This window comes from Bradysia coprophila, unplaced genomic scaffold (genome assembly GCF_014529535.1).
Source record: "Bradysia coprophila strain Holo2 unplaced genomic scaffold, BU_Bcop_v1 contig_232, whole genome shotgun sequence".
Lineage (NCBI taxonomy): Eukaryota > Metazoa > Arthropoda > Insecta > Diptera > Sciaridae > Bradysia > Bradysia coprophila.
Window position 1 is genome coordinate 18,155,716 of NW_023503493.1, and position 24,802 is coordinate 18,180,517.

General features: G+C 35.8%; 1 long non-coding RNA gene across 1 annotated transcript; it reads left to right on the top strand.

The window, feature by feature from the left end:
* Positions 1–660: 660 nt before the first annotated feature.
* LOC119077166 lies at positions 661–8,964 on the top strand. Its single transcript, XR_005087758.1, has 3 exons — positions 661–793; positions 1,536–1,537; positions 8,951–8,964. It is a non-coding gene; the product is annotated as an uncharacterized LOC119077166 (long non-coding RNA).
* Positions 8,965–24,802: the final 15,838 nt, after the last annotated feature.

Sequence of the window (24,802 nt, forward strand, 5' to 3'; positions counted from 1 at the left end):
TTATTACCCAATTATTCATGAAATAATAGTGATAATCCCAGACTGTAACCCGTAGTACTTCTCTTCCGTTTCATTTGAACTTAATGCTTCCAATTGATTGTCTTTATTTACTTTTGCCTCTGTACATTCCTAATAAAAATCCTCCCGTGCGTACGCTTCAATTGTTTTCGAACGAAATTTAGACAAATCTTACATATGTGTCCTAGTCCTTGTTTACATACGGCAATAAAATCATCCCAAAGTACCACACAGCGGCAGAACAAGAATACAAAACAAGGAGAGTGATTTTATGACTTCCTTTCAGTGTTGTAATAAAGTTGGATCAAGTTTATGAGCTTTCGGGCACATTCTGTTTGGGCCATTTCGGATCGTAAAACTTTCGTCGAATTTATTTTTCATTCCCCGTTTTGTACGACTTAAGTCATTGATTGCATTTGCTTTTAGATTTATTCGGTTTGCTTTTCACAGTACCATGTACTGAATACATTATTGATGGATGTATGTCGATTCGAACGAAGTATAATTTTGTTACTGATGGAACGTTAACAAGTTTTTTTTTGATAATGTCGACATACGACTTCTGTAATGGACAAAATTCGATTAGACAATTAAAGAAAAGGAGAGCGATTTCGGAAATGACGACACATTGTTTCAACTACTCGGCAAGTTGAAGGTTGTGAGTTCGTGCATCACCCGGGCACATCAAAAATTTTTATTTCAAATCCAATTCGATTCTAGTATCTCTAAGCTGAAAATTTAAAGAATTCGTCGCGGAATATAGCGTTTCTCTAGAGTTTTAGTTAATGAATTTGAAAGGGAAATCTAAATTTTCAATGACACTCTGCTGCACGAAATTAATTTTTTTTTAAATTTGCAGAAATTAATTTCTATTAGTAGTATGAATCATTCTCATTGGGTATTCAATGAATGGCATTGTAGTTATTCCTTTTCAGTAGCCTGTTCGTTCCTATTGGTTACTGACGGTTGGTTGATGACTCGCCAAATTCGTTACGATATTTGATCAGAAATGTTTTCCGTATATGTGTGTACATGTCAAGCCTCCAAAAAATTATCTTTTGTACGATTGAACGAGTACACAATGAATTACCAGCTTATTATACGGCTAACACAATGATAAACGAAACCATCGAAATCCCTCCTTATAAGAGTTTTCTCCACTTTTTATGAGCCTCAATAACAGAAAGCAAGCATAAGCAAGTTTTAGGCACAAAAACGCATTAAAATTATGACTTGCACTATTTGACTGGATGTCAACGAAAGCTTGCATTCGGAAAATGTGTCTATACTTATCGGAGCATTTGATGAAATTGACATGGACAATCAGGAAATACAATAGAATTGTGGCTAAGTAAATAAAGTGATTCATTTGGTTACAGCAGTGGGTTGTCATTGAGATTTCAGGATGTAAGGCCAATAATTTTCTATGAGATATAGTCCTATGCTAATCAACGACCAATTTTTCAATAAGGAAGGGGCTCTGGACAGTTGCAGTTGTAACAATATAAGTAATACAGAAGTCATTTAGTGATACATTTGTCGGTTCTAGAAGATTCATGTAAGAAGTTTGGTAATGCGTTCTAAAAAACGGTATTCGACACTATGTCAAAATAACATTGATTTCTTATTCCCTTACTTATTTGACGTTTCGAAAATGAACTGCTCCTGCCTGTATTATTTTACTTTGCCGTGTTTTAGAGTGATTGATGACATTAATTCAGTCGACTGAATAATAGTGTGGCTAATCAGCTTCACTATTGTGTTTGCCATTAGTCTGAATCATTTACTGATTTTAGTTTCTGCTACAACTATTGTATGGCCAGAGTACTGTTGTCATGTAACAAAGTTGATTAACGAACAATCCAACAGTTTCATTACGAGTTTAAAATGGTTTCGAGTCTGTTAACACGATGCGTGAAATCAAAGATTGTCGTCAAAGATATTCAGAAGATAGTATTAGTCTATTAGACAACCGTCTGCCAAACGTTAGGACCAAACAAATGGAACCATTGCATGATGTAAAAATTTAAATTTCGTACTTAAAATTCGCCACATTACTTCATTTGGTAAACAGCATTGACTGGTATCGACTGGACGTACACCCTTTTCGCACAATGCAAACGAAAAATTGCTCTAATCCAATCAAAAGCTTTTCAATGTAAATCCCTACTTTAAAATGCTCACTGTTGCCAACAAGAATAATGACCACGTGAATATCCAGAGTGGCTATTAACGGAACATTAATGGAATGCTTTTGTTATGAAAATTCTATTGATTTTTTTCTCCACTCATGAATAGGTGCAAAAGTAGCTGAAGGCAATTTGAGATATTAATTGATTTGAAAATTTTCGTCGTTCGCGTTTTATGTTGTGTGCGTCCAATAAAAGCGTTGAAAGTCCACGAATAATTGACTGACAAATGGATTAACGGTGTAATTATAAAGGGATATTCGGATATTTTAGTTTGTGTCCGAGCCTGAAGCGATTTTTTTTTTATTATTATTTTCGTAATTGGCTAGTGACGACCGACGGTATTCATAAAAATGATAATCACATTTCCATTAAAATCTTTCTCCTCTTTTTGTGTTCATTTCATCTCATTTATTTTCCGTAAAAATATATCGATTACAAACGATCCGCATAGCTCCAGTATGTAAACAATTCTAAGGAGCTACGTTTCTGGGAAATAATATCCAAACCTACACTATTGACCTGGAACCGTGCGTCATGTGTTAACGCCTGCTCCAACAAAAAAAAAACATTTCTATAAGCTACCTGTTGCCAACTATTTTGATCATCACCACAGTTCCTGCAGGAAATTCTGTATGGAGAAAATAAAGAGACCAACAAGGCCGCCTATCAAATCGAAACTGGAACGTTTTCAATTTTTGAGTTAAATGTTTTTTTGTATATCAATCCAGAGTTTACTCCAGAAGACCCTCACTTGGAAGAAATGTCATTTAGCATTTAGAAAAATGTCAGGATTTGACTCATTCCAAGTTAACGTCTTTCTATTTATTACAAACGTTTCGTCACAAACAACCCAAATATCTTCATTAATATTCCTTCACATCAACCAAATAATCAACTTCGCTCTCCAAATATGTTTTAGGTATTAATGCATAAAGCATAGTACACATTGTGTGTATCATGTGTAAGAGCATGAAGTGTGTGCACATATAAATGTTCTTATTTATAGCCTTTCCAACATCTTGTAATTTGATTATTTGATCTCAGCGGGAGATGTTTAGAATTGCATTTTGAGATTTGTTTTGGGTTTTTTATGTGTGTTATGTGTTTTGGGATATTTTTGAAAATTATTTCAATGATGTTGCGGTTACCAGTGCGCAATCGATGAGATGAAATAAAGTGGATGAATCCTACTTGAAGCAGGTATATTGTTGATGGTCGATCCAAAATCATTTTGCTTTCAATTAAAAATGTTCTTCAGTTTGTCGGACTTTTATCACTTTTATTTAAAATGATGCTCTCTTCTTGGAGTGCTCACACCATTATTACGTTTGAAAACAGCACCAATCACATAAAATACGCTACAACCAAAAATCATTTGCATTGAATTTAATCCGAGCGCAGCCACTATAATTACGAAGAAGCCGTAATGAAAGTGTAAAACAATGAAAGTGTAAAACAGGTATGGTCTATTGTCCGACCGGAGGACATAAAAATTTGATTTTTGTACTTAAACGCACTCATTTTCATATTATTTTGACATAAAATGTGAGTGCGTCTAAGACGAATTCGCCAATCGACCATACCTGTTCTAGACTTTCATTGAGAAGCTGGACATCACTGTCTGAACATATTAAGTTGATTAATTAGTATCGCATTGTAATGTGTAATATAGAGCATTTATTTTGACAAATCTATCGCCTCCGACATATTTTTATTTTCTTTCCTATTATGTGCATTGCTTTTAATTTGGGGTTAAGCAATTTCAATCAGAACCATTATTTTGAACCCTCACTCTGTTCCACGTACTACGATGCGCGATGTGTGTCTACATTCTTTTCAAATAGATAAATAATGACGAAAACATTTTAATGTGTACACTGTTGTACACACATTTTTCGACACAACACTTTCTGAAAACACTGTGACACTTTAATTAATGAAACAGTCGCCCAACACGTCAATAGCTCGTTTTTTTTAATTAACTTAAAATCAGTAGATTTTAGATGATTTGGAATATTGTCGCAATATTTCGAAATGAACGTGGAACATATGGCTGAAGCGAAGGCAAACATACATTTTTCTTCAGTTTCAAAACATAACTCACAGGGAAAACACTCATATGACATCAATATTAAAATGCAAACCAATAAATCACTGACACAATTTATTATTTAAAAAAAAGAGGAGATAACGTAAATTGAATTGCATTGAGTTCACAGAAATTTGGAGAAAAAAAATCTGTCATTTGCTCTACCAACTGTTTAGAGTTAGCTCCATATTGATATACCGTCTAACCATTCTGTTAATGAGAAACTGAGAGTTATAAATTAGGACGCGAGCACTTGGTGTAATCGTTGCACAAAATCGAGAAGACCTTACGTTCAAAGTTTATATCTCATTTCATTTTGGTGACTGAGAGATACCCTTTTTCGACCTCAAAACTAATTTAATAGAAATAAATATAAATTTGTGTTACTGCTTTCGATAGGCCTATACTATAATGGTGTAGTAAGTCAAATGTCTTCTGTCTGCTCTTGACTCGAGTGCAAACATATAATCAATTTATATGACCATAGCACTGAACTGTTCAGATGCTATGATATGATATTTAAGCGAGGGTGATTTATACCGAAACGAAAAACACTCGAACGGCCTCAAATAGAATGTTAAACACATTGAATGAATTTTACTTTTTTCATTCAGTGAAAGTGGTCGAAAAGGACAAATACCTGATATTTGACAGAATAGACCTTTTCGAATGAATGCATATATTATGCGCTGACAGGACTGACCCTTCATCCCTTTGTGGCTGGAATAAATTGAGATATATGCTATGCTCTGACAGAATATTTCACATGTGTTTGGAAATGGCAAAAGCAAATGAAAAATTCGTTGGTGAGTCAGTGATCTGTAAATAAAAAATGTTTCATTGAAAATGGTGCCATTTAATGTTATTACAAATCGAGATGGAAGAGTACTAACTGAGAACGTTGTCTGTATTGTCGGTCACTGATTAATAGTTTTTATACTTCATACTGCTCGGGGTAGATGGATCGGGGTTTTTAACATTCAAAAATATCGACATATTATACATTTCTTATTTTGCTTACTTCTCTCATTTCTCCATATACTCGTTATGGAGAAATGAGAGAAGTTGGAGAAATAAGAAATGTATAATATGTCGATACTTTTGAATGTTGAGAGTCAATTCGTCAAAACTTCGAACAGCTTATATGGAATCGGGATTCAAGCCGACAGTGATCCAAACGAGCTATGGCTCAAATGAATCGTCGTTCAATTCTAATAACAACTTTTTTCCCGATTTTTTTTTTTTGGGCTGTCATGGCCCTTAGTAAAGATTTCTCCGAAGTGGTCGCGAAAATCGTTTTTTATCAATTACTCCAACATGCGAGATGTGAATAATGTCAAATTGTGTACGTTCATGAAGGTCAATCAGCTGAATATTATTGACCAACAAACGCCGATGTTCGGCCCACCCAGCGGCCGCAACAAGTGAAAAACCTCGAGAAAACAGAAATTTCTGAAGGGCTCTGGGCGGCTGGGAAAGTTAGTAGCTGGAAGCTATAACCCGGAGTTTTGTAGCTTACTTCAAGCTCTATCCATTGACACCCCACTCGACCATACCCATCGTCCAAGATACGAATGGAGTTGATTTTTCACAATGTATCTCAACCCATCATATTTCGGAAAATCATCGAACTTTAAAGTTCCATAAATAACGTTTTTTTCGAGCGAATTTTATTATTCATAGGTTTACGAGATAATAGTTAGTAAAACTAACTTGATACAGCCAGAAGATGTCTCGCTCCGCTCTGCACGCAAACTTCCCTGTTGTCTATTATTTAGTTTCATAGTCTTATTGTTAACGCTAATCAGAAGTAAATGATGCGAATGTGGAACGATTAGAGGACTCTTTCACTTTGGTACAATATAATATAGTATGGTAGACGTTCTTCCCTTAGGGGCCATTCATAAAGTGCGCACGCAGTGTGCGGTCATTTTTTGACCCCCTTACCCCCGTTTCGCACGCGATTTTCCATATAAAAAGTTCCAATTTCAGACCCCCTCCCCCCTTAAGTGCGTGCGCACTATTTGAATGGCCCCTTACACTTATGTACAAAAAGGAAGCCCCCGATACTTACTACATTCACAAAACCTTTAATCATGAATAAAATAGCACGACTCGTGGGAGTTTTAAAGTTTTCTGTTTGATTGTTTTTTAGTGTCATTCCATACATTTGAATAACGATTCAGAAAATGGTTTTTCATAACATTTTTCATAGCTGACTATCACAGTGATAGCTGACTATCACCGTGATAGCTCACTATCGCCATGATAGCTGACTATCACCGTGGTGGCTGACTATCACCGTGGTGGCTGACTATCACCGTGATAGCTGACTATCACCGTGATAGCTGACTATCACCGTGGTGGCTGACTATCACCGTGATAGCTAACTATCACCGTGATAGCTGACTATCACCGTGATAGCTGACTATCATCCGTGATAGCTGACTATCATCCGTGATAGCTGACTATCATCCGTGATAGCTGACTATCATCCGTGATAGCTGACTATCATCCGTGATAGCTGACTATCATCCGTGATAGCTGACTATCATCCGTGATAGCTGACTATCATCCGTGATAGCTGACTATCATCCGTGATAGCTGACTATCATCCGTGATAGCTGACTATCATCCGTGATAGCTGACTATCATCCGTGATAGCTGACTATCATCCGTGATAGCTGACTATCATCCGTGATAGCTGACTATCATCCGTGATAGCTGACTATCATCCGTGATAGCTGACTATCATCCGTGATAGCTGACTATCACCGTGATAGCTGACTATCACCGTGATAGCTGACTATCACCGTGATAGCTGACTATCACCATGATAGCTGACTATCACCATGATAGCTGACTATCACCATGATAGCTGACTATCACCATGATAGCTGACTATCATCCGTGATAGATGGATATAACTAACCGACAAAATCAATTTCCATCAAAGTAATCTTTTTCGATTGATTGAATTTCCAACAGTGGAAAATACTGTTTTTCTGAAATAACTTCCAGATCTTTAATCCCACATAGCCCATCTTCGAACTTAGCCTCAGGAATTCAATTCTGCGTCGATTAAAAAAATTAAATGAGTAATTGGTTGATAATTACTCAAGTTATCGTGTTTACAAGCAAAATATTGTGACAAAAAATTCCGTTTTTCATCACATTTCATACAACCTTCGGGACAAACATTTTAGGGGATGTATTTTCCAGCATAAGACCCTGACTTACAGTCAAGGGAATTAGAGCCGGTTAAACCTAGCGCAAACACCAAAAAAGGAACATTATTCCCACCCATAATAAGACGAAAATTTTAATTTCAAACAATAAATCATGCTGAAATTATGCCCAGCCAGCATTGTTGACAGAATCCACTTTTGATAACTTTGTGTTAAAATTTAAATTTTTCCAATTATTTTATACAAAGCACACGGATATTTTAAATTCATTCGAACCACACAACAAATAAGTACCGAAATAAAGTTGATTTATACAACCATACTCAACTCATAGAGAACAAAGCATAATCACAGAATCCTATGAAAGCAATAAAAAAGTTCAGCGTCGCTGTTTATGTATAATGCACGAGTTTTCTGACTAGTCTATTAAATATTCATTAGAATCTAGGTTTCTAGACTCCTAGGGGATTGTTGTACAAGTGTATTTGCTGTCAGAAATATGCCAATGGAATGTTACCCGACGAGCTGTCTTGTATGACGGTTGTTCGTTAAAATATTATTTCTTAATGTGAATAATTTTAGAATTTTCTGTGTTGCTGCGGAGTAGTAGATTACGTCCTTGTTTGGAACTTTTTCTTTTGCCAAGTGGTTTTATGTACACTAAGTTATATAAAATTTCAAGCAATTTAGTAAGCTATATTTTACTCAATAAGACCTCGGAAAATTAGTTTTAATTCTCTTGCCAATAAAGCAATATATCATTTTCCGGGTTTGCAATATAGTTAATTACTTTGTTAGTATCGTGTGTAGTTACATTGGCGAATGATTATTTTTGTCCTTGTTATTGATGATATTCGGTACCACAGAAACATTGAATTCTCAGATTCATCAGTACGACAACCAGAAACCATTCATTCTCAAAAGAGCAATTTTCATATGTTCACATACAGCAAAATACGAGGGGAATTATGTTCAGGAAACATAACTAACTTTAAAGTATAGTTTCCACTTAAAAAGAGCACTCCGTTTAGCCTTCGTCTACATGACAGTTGTAAAATAGAACAAAAGAACTGTCACGCAAACGGAGTGGAAATTGAATTTATTTCAATTTTTTACTCCGTTTACGTGACAATTCCTTTGTTCTATTTTACAACTGTCATGTAGACGGAGGCTAAACGGAGTGCTCTTTTTAAGTGGAAACTATACTTAAATTACAGACATGGCATAGGTACCCTTAATAAGAAACAGAAATAAAAATCTCAAACACAATCAAATCGTTTTTATCTAAAAAGCCTTTTACGCAATATTTTGACCGAAAGCGGAGAAAGAATTATCAATAACAATAATTCTGGTAATTTATGTGAAAACAATAATCCATTCAATAAATTTTTCCTCTATCAACTCGTTAACCACATCCCCACACATATAAACCCTCAATATATTTTTTTTCGTCATCAAAACAGAAAGAAAATCTTTTCAAATCATTGATTTTTATGTGGAATGTGAATATTCTTAACGCATTTGGTGTCTCCTGTTCGAAAATATTCTACGTACAAGCACCCAGTTCATATACGTATAAATACATAAACATAAACGTGAAGTGCTTAACTATTATGGCATTGCACTGCTATTCGGTGTATGCTATTCATATTGTCACAAAATGCCTTATTTATGAGCAATCAATGTGAGCGTGTGTCAAAAACATCAAAACCATCAAAAGATTCATCAGATTCGAGTGCATGCCACAAATAATGGATGGGTGTAGAGTATGGAGAATAAATAATATTTTCCACGAAAAGACTCACTTCCTTCCTCGTTTTATTATTATCGAAAATATCTTGGGAAAATATGTTTTTTGCGAGAAGCACTAAGGCTACAACTTTACTCATTCAATTTTATTGATTGAAGCTATCAATTCTATACGTTTCTCTTTCTTTGGGTTCGGTGTTAGAGGAGAAAATTTTACACTATTCAAGTGAATATAATATACTGCCATGCAAGTGAAAAATTCAACAAAGAAACAAAAGAAACCTATGTGACCAGAATAATCTTTTTTTTTTAAAACAAATTTTAGGGATATTGGTCTCTGTCTCAATACCAATTCAAATAAAACGATTTGTTAATTGTGCAAAAGTTTATTAAATTGTAAATTTAAATTACATGCCCATAACAACGGTATGCACTCAGGATTAGGGTTTTAATTGAACCCAAGTTGAACAGAAACCTCGACAGAAACTCATAAAAATACAAATCTAGATGCATCGACGTTGTAGTCCGAATATACATTCGTGCATATCAATTTATTCGCAAGGTAAATGCTGTTTCTCTGTTCCGATCCGAAAACACGAAAATTTTTTGTTGAATGGTGTTTGAAAACGGTCGTTATGTTGAACTTACAACTTGCTGCATACTCACAATAAGCATTTGCTACAGCGAAAATTTAGACGAGGAATGGTAAAATGGATATTTTCTTTCGTAACAGATTCTGCATATTATAAAACTTAGAAAATGGGGAAACGTTTCAATTCAATTGAATTCTTTTAATGCAGCTAAGACTGAAAGAAAAACTGTTGAATATTGAATTGTATCCATTCATCACTGTTCATATGGGACCATTGGTCCATACTGTTATCTGTCTAATGTCATCTCAGTTCGTGAATAAAAAGTCATTCTCTGCTTAGACCAGTAACAAGCACAAGTGTTTCATTTATTCGTCGTAGCCGTTCTCGATATTCCAACAGGTTATCGGCCCAGACACGAAAATTAATTAAATTTTGTAAAAAAAGTTTCAAATTAGAAGACCTAAAGTTAGCGAAAGTGTTGCGACTACATTTTTTTACGTTTGGTTAGACAAAATTTTGTCCTGTTTCGTTGGACAAGAGATTTTTCGTTTGGATGAAATTTTTTCTGGAATAGCGGTACATTGTGCTTGGTGAAACGGTGAAGCGGAGAACGAGTTGTTTGATCGTCGGCTTCTGTGGCAACTGGATTGTTGTGAAACCTGGATTGGTAAACACAGCAAGGACGAGAAAGAATTTTATGATCGTCGGCTACTGTGGCAACTGGATTGTTGTGAAACCTGGATTGGTAAACACAGGAAGGACGAGGAAGAATTTTCTGGTCGTCAAGTACTGCGGCAACTAAATCGTTGTGAAACCTGGACTGGTAAACGCAGAAAGGGCGAGTGGTTGGACAAATTCTACAATCGAGGTTCATTTTGGTCGCATACATTTTGTTAAACGGTGACATTGCTCAAGGATAGAACGTTCGAGAACAGTTTTTCGAAAATGGCAACTGAAGCAAATCGATTTCACAAACTGAAAGGTCGTGAGAATTATGACACCTGGAAAATATCATCCAAGTCATACTTGGTAATCAAAAAGGTTTGGTCGTGCATAGAAATTGGTTTAGCGAGCGATGCCACAAGTGAACAAAAGGAAAAGGACTTGATGGCATGGTCAGAACTCACTTTACTAATTGATGAAAGCGTATACTCCTATATAGCGGAAACGAAATCGGCAAAAGAAGCCTGGACAGCTTTACAAGCGGCATTCGAAGATAGCGGCCTGTGCAGAAAAGTGAGTTTGCTGAGACAACTTGTTCAGTTAAAACTGTCGGACTGTCCGTCGATTGAAGAATATGTGAATCGAATGACGATGACGTCACTGAAAGTAAAAAAGGCGGGACTTAACCTGGATGATGAGGTCATTGCTTCATTGATGCTTGCTGGTTTGCCAAGTGAATTCAATTCTCTCGTTATGGCCATAGAAAATTCATCAACGAAACTAACAATGGATGGAGTGAAAACTATTTTATTACAAGAAACTCGTTTTGATCCGAACGAGGAAGGTTCTGAAGCGTTTTTCTCTAAAGCATCGAAAGCGAAGAAGAACGTTTTGCGATGTTACAAATGCGGTGAAGAAGGTCATTTTGCAAAACATTGTCAAGAAAAGAAAGCTGTGAAGGTAAACTTGGGTGATGATGTCAATGTCGTCAACAATTATGTGCAATCTGGACGGCGGGGCAGTCCTTTGTAAGCTGTATGCTGAAAAGGTCGAAAAGTTGTTTAACACACTGTGACAATTTAACGTAATTCTGTGATTGTTTTATCATTTTGTTTTGATGAAAGTATAAATTCAGTGAGGCTGTTGAATATTGAATTGTATCCATTCATCACTGTTCATATGGGACCATTGGTCCATACTGTTATCTGTCTAATGTCATCTCAGTTCGTGAATAAAAAGTCATTCTCTGCTTAGACCAGTAACAAGCACAAGTGTTTCATTTATTCGTCGTAGCCGTTCTCGATATTCCAACAAAAACTGAGAAAGATGCCATTCTTAAATAAGAGAAGAACACTTTAGAGTTGATCACAAATTTAAACATTTCATTTCACTAATGGATATTTTTATTACTAACAAGCGAAAATTACATTTCACTTCATTTGACATGATCTATACATATTTATTTTCGATAAGCGGTATAGATTGACATGACCCTCTTGTGTGCTCGTAGCCCGCCGTTTATGCTGAAAAGCTATTATAAAACAAAAGATGTATTATCTTGTGTGCCTATTTGTTTAAACAACACTGAAGAGATAGTGTTACATAGAGGTGAGTGGGCATACCTAATTTTTATGCCCGCCCTGCCCAAAGCCCAATAATTTAAAAAAAGCATGCCCACGGCGCAGCCCATGCCCAAGAATCTTAAAAAGCATGCCCAGCCCATGCCCAAGGCCCACATAGGAAATTTTCGCTAAAAATGTGAAAATTGTCAATCTGAGGTGAAACCGATGTTGACAGCACAGTTTGAAACACGATTTTATGTGCGATAGCTGTTTTAAAATTCCTTGAATGAATACTACATCGTACGGAAAGTCTAGACTGCGCTTAAGACTTAAGTTTGTGGGATCACACATTTTTGAAAAGTGCCCATGCTGCGCCCTATGCCCACGAAATTGTAAAGTGCCCATGCTGCGCCCTATGCCCACGAAATTGTAAAGTGCTCATGTCCCGTGGGCATGCCCATGGGCGTGGGCAGCCCACTTTTATGGGCAGCCCACTCACCTCTAGTGTTACATTTAAATTGCTCGTCAAAAATGTATTATTATACAAAATACTTGCGCGTCGGAATCATTACATTGCAGAAATTCGGATTCAAATTTTCTCGATGAATATGCACATAGCACTGAACCGATCACTAGAACAGATTTTTTTAACGGCAACTTCTCTCTCTCTTCCTATATAAAAATTGTACCAACTTTACAAACTTAATATTTCCCAAACAGTTGTAAATCAAATCGAGCAAAACTACATAATAACATCGTTGAAACCACGACAGAGTAAATTTAACCATTAGCGGTTGGACTAAGCCTAATCTTCTATATACTCAGTGAAGAGTATAACCTGAAGTGAATCACAGTGAACTGGCGTCACTGATATTCATTCCACAGCTGAAATGCCTATCAAAAAGAAGCTAAAAAAATAATAAAATAAAAATATAAACAGGAACAAACAGAGTTTAAACACTCTTCCCTTACCCAGGACTCACGTTAAGATTATGAGTTGAGAAAAAGCAGGCTTTTTCGACCTCGAGAACTAGGGGCGGTCGTGTTGAAACTTACATTCGCTCGACCCAGTAACATTGCCCAATTTTGTTTTACGGTGACTGCATTTGCTTTACTTTATTTGTATTACAGGATCATTTATTGCTAATACAGAGTTTAAAAAGTTATGCAGTGAATGGTGTTCCCAAACTGAAATTACTTTTTGTAGGAATGCGTTAAAATTTTATTGTCAATTTTATGACCCTCTTAAAAATTCTGTTCTCGTGCTGTCAATGTAGGATCAAGTGACCATGTTTGTTAAATGATTTATTTTCGATATTAAAGTCACTAAAGCGCAAAGTAACGATACACGATATGTCGTTTAAATTAAGTGGAAGCGAGAGCAAATTCGGTGATATGAGATTTTAAGTTCACTTGACAGTTTTAGTCATAAAATTGTCAATAAAAGTTTAACCAACGCATTCCTACAAAAAGTAATTTCAGTTTGGGAACACCATTCACTGTATAACTTTTTATTCAAAAACGTGAGGTAAAGTTAACTTTACTACACGGCGCCAAAACTTTACCTCAAGTTTTTGAATAATAGTACATTACTTACCAATGGGGCAAATGATGAAAATGGTACTTCTTGTGTGAATTTTGCCGATCGAGGCGTAGCCAATCAAAACTATTTAGTTTATGCGTTATTTATACGGTTGAAGTTGCTAAATGCACTCGTGTGGTAGTGGTAAGAACGTATAAAAACTTGATTGTTTGTGTGGATCAGCAAATGCATGCTGAAATTTCACTGCCTCTAACTGTACGTAAACTCAGAAACAAGTTCGAAGTAAATTGTTCCTCATTCTAAGAAATAAATAAAGTGCAAGCAATTTTCTCACATATTTTGCTTCAAGTCCTTCGTCTGTGCCGTTTAAAGAAAAACATCTTCTGTTTATGAATGGAGCTAGTTGGACGTGTGTTCTGCTTTTGTCACAGGGAAGTTATCCAAATTTATGTTGTTTGATGTCATTTTGTTTGTTCCTGAAGAGTAATATATTTTTGTTGTCTCTTGTGCATTCTTTTCTCCAAATAAGTAATAAAACGTTGAATGTGAACATTGCCAGGACAGTTTTTCCTTTTTGCTCTCTATCCCATTACACAAGATTGGTCATTTAATCAAGTCTGACTGTGTGTAGCTTTTCTGATTAAGATTCTGGTATCTCGTATCTGCACTCCGGTCAGAATTCGAATTTATCAACGATTAATGAATCAGCAATCCATGAACACGATCTCTGCTAGCCAAAATTACATTCTTTGTATAAAAAGTGGATATCATTCATGTGTTGCATGATGCATTTAAACCAATGCATGTTGAACAAAAGATTTTTATTCACCATGGCAATTTCAGTTAAATGAAATAATTTGTTGAGACCGCAGAATCCACATTCTATTGTGATATCACCCGGTATTAATTTTTAAACTGGCCACCCTTTCATATTTCATCACCCCTCACACAACAGGCATTCAATATGCCCCCCCGAAACGAAAAACCATACAATTGTGCAATTTAATTTTTTCAATAATAAACTTTTCAGCATAGGACATTTATAAATGTCGATCATGTTATTTGTTTTCCCTGTTTAGTTCGAGAAAAATGCAATAGCGTTTCAGTGCATATCCATCTGAAAACACATTGCAATGCACTAATTAAAATCCGACACCTATATTTGCATATTGGAATTAATAGGGACAAAGTAACCCCTATTTCGACTTCAAATTAATCAAGAAGACAGAACGATACACAATATTGGATGGATTTGAACAATTATTTGACTTAAATGTTTATGCATATTTTCTGCAGCATGCATCGCATATGCATATTATTTTAACGACAATGCATTTTCGTCCATGATTGGTTTTAAATTAAATTTTCGCTGCAATCTATTTCAGTATGGTTGAGTTTCATGTGCACTATAATAATGATGATATGTATGGAGCGAGCATTCTCAACTTCATGAAAGTTCACAGACACAGAAATTAAGTAAAGTAAACGTATACCTTTCCCCTTATCAGGTGCACGTTAATTGTCAACGAAAAAAAAAAAAACGAAAATCTATCAAGTTTGTGAGAAACGTCACTCGCCTATCAACGTTTTCTCTCGTAATCGGATTGATTGAAAATTTGGTCTTTGTTTTTGGCTGATGGCATCACCAAGTACAAAGGAATATTGGGAATTGTTGACGCGTGGCCTGATAACAATTACACCGGTTCAATGGTCTGCGTAAATTGATTTGCATTTTATATTCACTAATCGGTACTCACGCGCGACACGTATTTCCATACTACACGCATATAATATCATTGGTTTGTGACCTTGAATAACTTTAGGCAACGCACTTCAATCAAGCATGAGTGGTACTCTAAATAGAGTACTGAAACAGGAAAGTGTATAGATTTATGGAAACTGAGACTGGATTAATGAAGTCCACCCCTGTTCTTAATCGCATCTCTAATATCTGATTAATACACGAAGTTGGTGTATGCAGCAAAAGAAGACGACGATATAAATGACAGAGTAGATCCAAATTGGTTGTTTCATACTGAAAACTAAACAAAACTTCTCAGAAAGAGAAAGGCATAGACTTGTGTCACTCATCCACTTTTAATCGGATTCGTCCACTTGTATTTAATGCAAAAATTTCGACATTCAGTAATTGTTCGATTTCAAAGTCGGTTAGACTGCTCTGTGTTTTGCGTTCAAATTTTTTTTGTCAAAATTTTTAAAAATTTGTTTTTACGTATCCTCAGTCTTGACGTAACATTTTAAAAATGAATCAGGTAAATACGGGTACTCCTTGAGTTGAATTCTTTGATTTTAGAATATTCAGATTGTCGGAATAGCTCAATTAAAAGACAAATTTCTTAGTTTTGCCAATATATTTCGTTCTCAATTCGAGAACATCATCAGGACTGTAACGAAAACATTTCATTGATAAAAGCAACATATTACAGCTGTAAAAAGAGACACAGCGTACCTATGTATAACTACATTCGTAACAAAAATTACAAAACTGTCCATAACAATATTTCTGTGCATGTTCCGTCTGTATAAAATACAAAAACAAGTCATAAGAAGATGCTACTAGCATTACGTTAGCAAAATCCACTTACAAGTAACGAACACTTCGTCAAACTTTAGAAAAAATTATTGAAAAATATCGCAAAAAACAATCCAAAAACCACTGGCAAATTCACATCAGCAAATTCAAAAACATAAAGAACCACTTCCTAGAAAAGCTTTGCCATCCGTTTCACAAAAGTACGACTAACAAAACTTAAATGGCATTCTCATTCGGCGCGACAATTCAAATGATGTTATTGTATGCTGTCGATAGAAAAATTGATTCTTTTTGTTTGTTGATGCAATTCGGGTTCTTCCTTATGTGGATCATTTCCAAAACGCCTCGTTTCTTCTTGTTGTATTCAAATTCGAGAATTTCTACATCATCCCACTTTGGTTCATGGTTTAATGTAACAGCATGTTCGGTGATAGCACTATGATCGATGTTCTTGATCCTGGCGTTGTATTTATGCTGGTACATCCTTCTTTTCAGCTTTTGTTTCGTTTGTCCAATATAAATAGCACCGCAAGATCATGTGACCTTATAAACAACATTAGACTGTTTCAATTTGACTGTTTTATCTTTCAGTCTACTGAAACAATATTTCTTATTAAGGTGACAACAATACCTTTACCAACTGTCGTAAAATGTTCTTTGCAAATAGGTTTGTTCCAAGTAACTGTAAACACGAACTTTGACAACCCGACAACGACAATTTCATCCATAGCAACGTCGCTTACGTGATATTTCATACAAATCGACCAACGTCGCCTACCCCCGGTGAAAAAAAAACGTATTTGAGACCCTTTTTGAGACCGAAACTTTTGTATGGCCGTGAGACTACGTATTTCGAGCCTTTGAGAATATTTGAGACCGAGAATTTATCGAAATAGTTCATCGGAGTTCATCCAAAATTCATGAGACGTCTCTCTTTAGACTCATTTGAGCATGTTCTAGTAGTGAGACTGACTGAGTGGTCTGCTTTCGGATTTGCTAGACGTAGTGAGACTGGATGAGTGGTCTGCTTTCGGATTTGCTAGACGTAGTGAGACTGACTGAGTGGTCTGCTTTCGGATTTGCTAGACGTAGTGAGACTGGATGAGTGGTCTGGTTTCGGATTTGCTAGACGTAGTGAGACTGGATGAGTGGTCTGGCTTCGGATTTGCTAGACGTAGTGAGACTGGATGAGTGGTCTGGTTTCGGATTTGCTAGACGTAGTGAGACTGGATGAGTGGTCTGGTTTCGGATTTGCTAGACGTAGTGAGACTGACTGAGTGGTCTCATTTTGGATTTGTTAGACCTTGTGAGACTGGATGAGTGGTCTCCTTTTGGGTTTGTTAGACGTTGTGAGAATGGATGAGTGGTCTCATTTTGGATTTGTTAGACCTTGTGAGACTGGATGAGGATAAATGAGTGTCATAAAAAAAAACTTTTTCAGACTTCTAATTTTTGAGTTTTTTCTTGACCGTTTGAGACTTCTCTTTTTTCAGTTTTTTCTAGACCGTTTGAGACTTTTCATATTTGATTTCTTTTTAGAACTTTTTTCTTCGTTCGTTATTTATCGGAAGATTTTTTTTGTACTTCTATGTTGAGTTCACAGATGGCCACTACCCTTTACTTTTTTTATAATTCGCTGGACCAAACTGACTGAAATTGTAGAATCGTTAGTAATATTTGAATTTTTTTATTTTACCTTTTTTTATTTGTAATGTTTTTTCCGGTCACCCATCCAAGTACTAACCGCGACGAATGATGCTTAACTTTCAATTTGGACGGCCGTCGACGTTCACGTGCTGCTAAATCAGATATATCTATTTGGAGTTCTAATTTTGAACCGTTGTTACAATTTCCGAGGTCGGATGAGCAGTCTCATTGGCAGGCGGCTTGAGACCGAGTGAGTGGTCTTTTTTGAAGAAAATAATTTCTTCAATTACTGAGACCGGTTCAGTGGTCTCATTTGAAGAAAATATTTTCTTCGATATCTGAGACCGAGTGAGTGGTCTTTTTGGAAGAAAATATTTTCTTCAATTACTGAGACCGGTTGAGTGGTCTCATTTGAAGAAAATATTTTCTTTGATATCTGAGACCGGTTGAGTGGTCTCATTTGAAGAAAATATTTTCTTTGATATCTGAGACCGGTAGAGTGGTCTCATTTGAAGAAATCATTTTTTCGATTTCTGAGACCGGTAGAGTGGTCTCATTTGAAGAAATCATTTTTTCGATTTCTGAGACCGGTAGAGTGGTCTCATTTGAAGAAATCATTTTTTCGATTTCTGAGACCGGTTTAGTGGTCTCATTTGAAGAAAATATTATCTTCGATTACTGAGACCGGTTCAGTGGTCTCATTTGAAGAAAATATTTTCTTTGATATCTGAGACCGGTTGAGTGGTCTCATTTGAAGAAATAATTTTTTCGATTTCTGAGACCGGTTCAGTGGTCTCATTTGAAGAAAATATTATCTTCGATTACTGAGACCGGTTCAGTGGTCTCATTTGAAGAAAATATTTTCTTTGATATCTGAGACCGGTTGAGTGGTTGCATTATCACTTGAATATTTTCGTCATTTATGTTTCGCTATATAAGGAGAGAGCTGAGACACAAACACATTTATTTCATCAATTGAAATTTCCCGTCAAACTCCGATTTGAGAAACGGTTGCGTTTTGTCATTTGTTTCCGAGCTAATACCGCTCCTTCAATCTTTTATTGTGTAAACCCAAACGCAAATATTTTTTCAAATTTTCAAGAAACGAGCGACAAAGATCCTGAATAGAAATTGTTACCTCTTTGTCTCTTACCTTTGGTGTACATTTGCATGAATCTTTTTTGACGCAAAAAACGTGTACCTTTAGTGTACATTCGCATTTATCTTTTTTCGTTTTGTTGACGCAAAAAACGTCATTTTCGTACCTTTAGTGTACATTCGCATTTATCTTTTTTCATTTTGTTGACGCAAAAAGCGTCGTTTTCATACTTTTTTCGTTGTTTTGACCAATTCAATTTCCTTTGTTAATAAAACGTTTGATTTAATTTAAAACAGTTGTCTCACTGGATCTGCAGAACGAACCAAAAGAACGCAAAACCTCAACTATTCGGTTGCATTTATTTTTAAAATTAGCATTTTCTTCGAAAGAGACCACTCGACCGGTCTCAAAGAATTGAAAAAATATTTTCTTCCAAAGAGACCACTCGACCGGTCTCAAAGAATTGAAAAAATATTTTCTTCAAAAGAGACCACTCGACCGGTCTCAAAGAATTGAAAAAATATTTTCTTCAAAAGAGACCACTCGACCGGTCTCAAAGAATTGCCAAAAATATTTTCTTCAAAAGAGACCACTCGACCGGTCTCAAAGAATTGCCAAAAATATTTTCTTCAACAGAGACCACTCGACCAGTCTCAAAGCATTGAAAAAATATTTTCTTCAAAAGAGACCACTCGACCGGTCTCAAAGAATTGAAAAAATATTTTCTTCAAAAGAGAACACTCAACCGGTCTCAGAAATCGGAAAAATTATTTCTTCAAATGAGACCACTCAACCCGTCTCAGATATCAAAGAAAATATTTTCTTCAAAAGAGACCACTCGACCGGTCTCAAAGAATTGCCAAAAATATTTTCTTCAACAGAGACCACTCGACCAGTCTCAAAGCATTGAAAAAATATTTTCTTCAAAAGAGACCACTCGACCGGTCTCAAAGAATTGAAAAAATATTTTCTTCAAAAGAGAACACTCAACCGGTCTCAGAAATCGGAAAAATTATTTCTTCAAATGAGACCACTCAACCCGTCTCAGATATCAAAGAAAATATTTTCTTCAAAAGAGACCACTCGACCGGTCTCAAAGAATTGCCAAAAATATTTTCTTCAAAAGAGACCACTCGACCGGTCTCAAAGAATTGCCAAAAATATTTTCTTCAACAGAGACCACTCGACCGGTCTCAAAGAATTGAAAAAATATTTTCTTCCAAAGAGACCACTCGACCGGTCTCAAAGAATTGAAAAAATATTTTCTTCAAAAGAGACCACTCGACCGGTCTCAAAGAATTGAAAAAATATTTTCTTCAAAAGAGAACACTCAACCGGTCTCAGAAATCGGAAAAATTATTTCTTCAAATGAGACCACTCAACCCGTCTCAGATATCAAAGAAAATATTTTCTTCAAATGAGACCACTCAACCGGTCTCAGATATCAAAGAAAATATTTTCTTCAAATGAGACCACTCAACCGGTCTCAGATATCAAAGAAAATATTTTCTTCAAATGAGACCACTCAACCGGTCTCAGTAATTGAAGAAAATATTTTCTTCCAAAAAGACCACTCACTCGGTCTCAGATATCAAAGAAAATATTTTCTTCAAACAAGACCACTCAACCGGTCTCAGATATCAAAGAAAATATTTTCTTCAAACAAGACCACTCAACCGGTCTCAGATATCGAAGAAAATATTTTCTTCAAACGAGACCACTCATCCAGTTTCGCACAGTTCACCAATAAATGTTAGCAAAGAGACTACTTGTTCCGTCTCAAGCGATCTGGACATATAACTGCAACGAGACCACTCATCCAGTCTCGCACAGTTCACCAATAAATGTTAGCAAAGAGACTACTTGTTTCGTCTCAAGCGATCTGAGTATATTACTGCAACGAGACGACTCATCCAGTCTCGCACAGTCTGGCGAAATAATATTCGAAAAGAGACTACTCGTTTGGTCTACGGTATTCTCATTTGTTCATCCGAAATGATTTTAGCAAAAACAAAAATATTTTGAGACCTAATTGAGAATTCCAGCAATTTTGAGACTGGAATTAGACCGTTGAGAATACGTATTTCATGGTCTCGTGAGACCGATATTTTCACTGGGGACGCGATTTACACAGAGGTATTATTGAGGTTATGGTTATATGGATGAAATTTGACAATTCATATGGCCTTGGAACAAACCTATTGATTTGAGACTTTCAAACAAACCTCTGGAATAAGGAATGGCGACAGTTGGCTTATCATGTTGTAATCCATGCACTGGTCGTTGATCGTGGATTGAACGGCTGTCTTTTAGAAAATACTTTCACAAACATACGTAATTTCGATCTGAAACAAAGGCAATGCAAACCGGTAAATTTTTTCTTAGAAAAAAATGGTTTTTTGGGATTTACCGTTTTTTTTGTATGAAAAAATTTACCGGTTGAATTCCCTAGTTTAACACAAAATGTTTCTCGATCCTTCGTTTCAGGACAAGAAAAAAAAGGTCATTCCACCACCCATTGGAATGTACATCTCTCCCCAAACACGGCAAAACATAATGCAAGCATCGAGCCTATATGCGAGAATACATCCGTAAGTGAGGATGACGAGGAAGTTTTTGGAGATATCCAAATGAAAGTAGAGCCAATAGAGCTAGACAAATAATATCATTTCTTGATCGATGTTCTGAAAGAACCTTGAAATTGATAACGTACAGTAGATATGTACAATGTACATCGTGTTTAAGTGTTCAACAAATAAACGGCTTGGTCTATAAATTTGTTAGTCTTTTAGTACTAATGCGTATTATTAAAAATAGCGAATGTCCTATCGAAGACAAATTAAACGAGTAATGAGATTGAATCGACTTCAAGAATTGATTAAGAGTGATATCGCCAAAACTTGAACCAATTTTGGTGAAAATGAATACCATGGTTCGGCGATCCGGGTCGAGTTTTTTTACAAAAATATTTTTTCTGTGGAGATTTTAACTGCTTTTAGTTAAGGTCTTAAGCTATGTATTCTTAAAACAATTGTTTTTGTGAAAAAAACTGGATTTTTGACACATTTTCTATAGCTGGGAACGGTCGTGACCTCTTGTGAAGTACAAATTAAATCTTGGGTGACCATTTATTGACTGTAAATGAACGATGCGCATCTCTGCTTTACAAAAAGCCCATATTCGGTGAAAGCAATTGAGTTCCTGATATTTTTATGAAGTCAAATAAATGATGTTTTCCACCTACTACGAAGTAGGAGGAAAGCAACATTTTCAAGGACAATGATCGCACGGTTCAGCACAATTTCGAGCTGAACATGTAATTTTGATTTAGTTTATTTCATTCCTATCGCTCCAGCCTGTTTGAACACCAAAAACAAGTTGAAAACACTGAAAAATATGGGTCTATTGGAGCGACATTTTACTTCGACTAACTTTGTGGCTTGCAACACAATTTTTCTGGGGTGTATTATACGAGGAACGAAAGAGGGTAAGTCCAGCTACAACACCCTATAGTCAGTTCCGCGGAAAAGTTCTGTTGCAAGCCAGCAGCACTGTCCAAACATTCACCATATTTTGAGTCATAAGTCCAGAACGGGTAGCTGTCCTTACCGATGATTATACTCGATTTGAAGGTCTGCTAGAGGCCTGTATTCCTACAACATTTCACATTTTAGAAAGATTTCTATCTCGAGCTATCACCGAAAAACTGTTTTCACGACCCATTGACATGCTATTACTTTCACGTGTTCACTCCGAAAATGGGAAACTAACAGAAAAAGTAAAAGATCCCTATTTCTCAGAATTGAATGACGATTCAAACGAGCTATAGCTTGCCCGAATCGCTGAGCCGTTGTTTTGAAATTGGTTCAAGTTTTGGCGATATCACTCTTAATCTAAACAATTGTAGGCTTTATTACGTTGTTTACATTTGCTTAAGGCGGATCGTCGACTGAGATGCTAGATTTTGAGAAAACAGCAAAGATCTTGCGAAATGCTCGGAAAGATGATTTTGAATGACGTATTGGAATGTACGAAAAATGAAACCATCAATTAAAAAAATTCACTCGCTCCGCTTGCATGGAAAAATATATGGAATAAGTAATATCTTCATCTTACTAACGACAAGGCAAGAATATAAAAGGATTTTGGTTTTGGTTCTTTTATATTACGTGAATGCGTTGTGATTTTTCTTGGGCGAAATTTGTGAGTTGCCCTAACAAAATGTGTGGAGACAGACAGCATGCAATGTTGGTTCGCTTTAGAATGTTTAATCAACAATAGCTCCGCTGTAATTCTTCGGGGACATTTAGGTCTTCAGATTATTAGTATTTTCACCAGTAAATTACATAAAAGCTAATTTTCACAGAGATTCAAACAACTTTGCAACACTTGTAACTTCTTGCCCTTGTTTAAACACTTCTGCATTTCGACTTGATTTATTATTTTATTTCATTGCGGTCTATCGACATTAAACACTGTTTTTCGGAGTACCAAACCATTATTCCATTGATATGACGTCATTATTATTTATCTAGGTAAATATATCCTACATTAATACATCGATAAGTTGATCGTTTCCGCAATACAATAAAACATTATAAGGTATCAGTGAATATACCACGCACTAATACTCTTCTGTATATTACACATACACTCGTTACACTCGTGTTTGTGCAATATACAAAAGATTATTAATTCTCGGTGCATTCACCGGTACCTTAATGTACTATTATGCAACTCGAGATCATAATGTTCGAAAACTGCGAACTTTAGATCGCTCTGTTGCATAAAACGTTGTATGCGGCCTCGTGTCATAATTACACATCAAGAGCCTAATAAAGTACTGCGCACTCGATGTCATAAATAATTAATTCGACGCAAGACCAAACAATCTTCTCTAGGTATATAATTTGTAACCCTTTGATGATATTTGGCTTTTGTATAACATACAATTTTGCTATTGTTTCGTCGAGGAGGGGGATACGAATATTCCGTTATTCCCTTATTTTCTTGTAAGCACAATCTTTCAAAATCACCGACAGGGTGATTGGGTGATTTTTCTTCAGAATGGAAAAAGTGAATATAAATAACAGATTTAAATGGAAATAACCACCCATCACAAATACGGAATGGATAATAAAGGGTTATGCAGTGGCAAGGTTTACTTCAATGAGAATATTTCTATTTTTTATTTCAATACGGGGTGTAACTTTTGTGATTACTTGTTTTGAATGCGTCTGTGAATTGTTACAAAATATTTATTTTCTTTTTTTTCCCTACAATAAAATAGATTAATCCTTTGATCTCGGGTGCTGAAAGGGTTTCCTATTGGGTGCTTTTGTTAATTACATCGGTTTTTTTTCAGTTTAAATAATCAGTCTTAATTAATATAAAAATGTTTTAGCTGGTGACTGCAAGTTGATGGATAGCATTATTATTCTTTTTTGGTTGATATTTTGCTTATTTTAATCGCATGCGCGAAATTCCATTCTCAAGCAGTTATCAAGGATGAATGAACATTTCGAAAAAATATTTTCGCATAATTCACATTACGTAACTTACATTTACTGCTAGTATTACACCACATTTAACCTTCTTCGTTCACAATTCTTCTTTTCGAATAAATAAATTGAAAAAAAAAAAATGTTTTTCCACCTATTTTAACAAATTACAGAAACAATAATCTACCAAACCTCGTAGTATTTTTTGCATTTCTCTTTCTCTACATTTGGTTTGTGTTCAAGGTTTGTATAAAAACAACCCTCATGCAACAGAATCTGCCCTTTTGTAAATACTATGTATTTAGGTGACTATCGAGCGCGATAAGGTTGTTAGCCGCCGGAAAGTCTGACAGATATGACAAAATACGACCTCTTCCGTCCCCCATTTTATTAAGCATTTACCA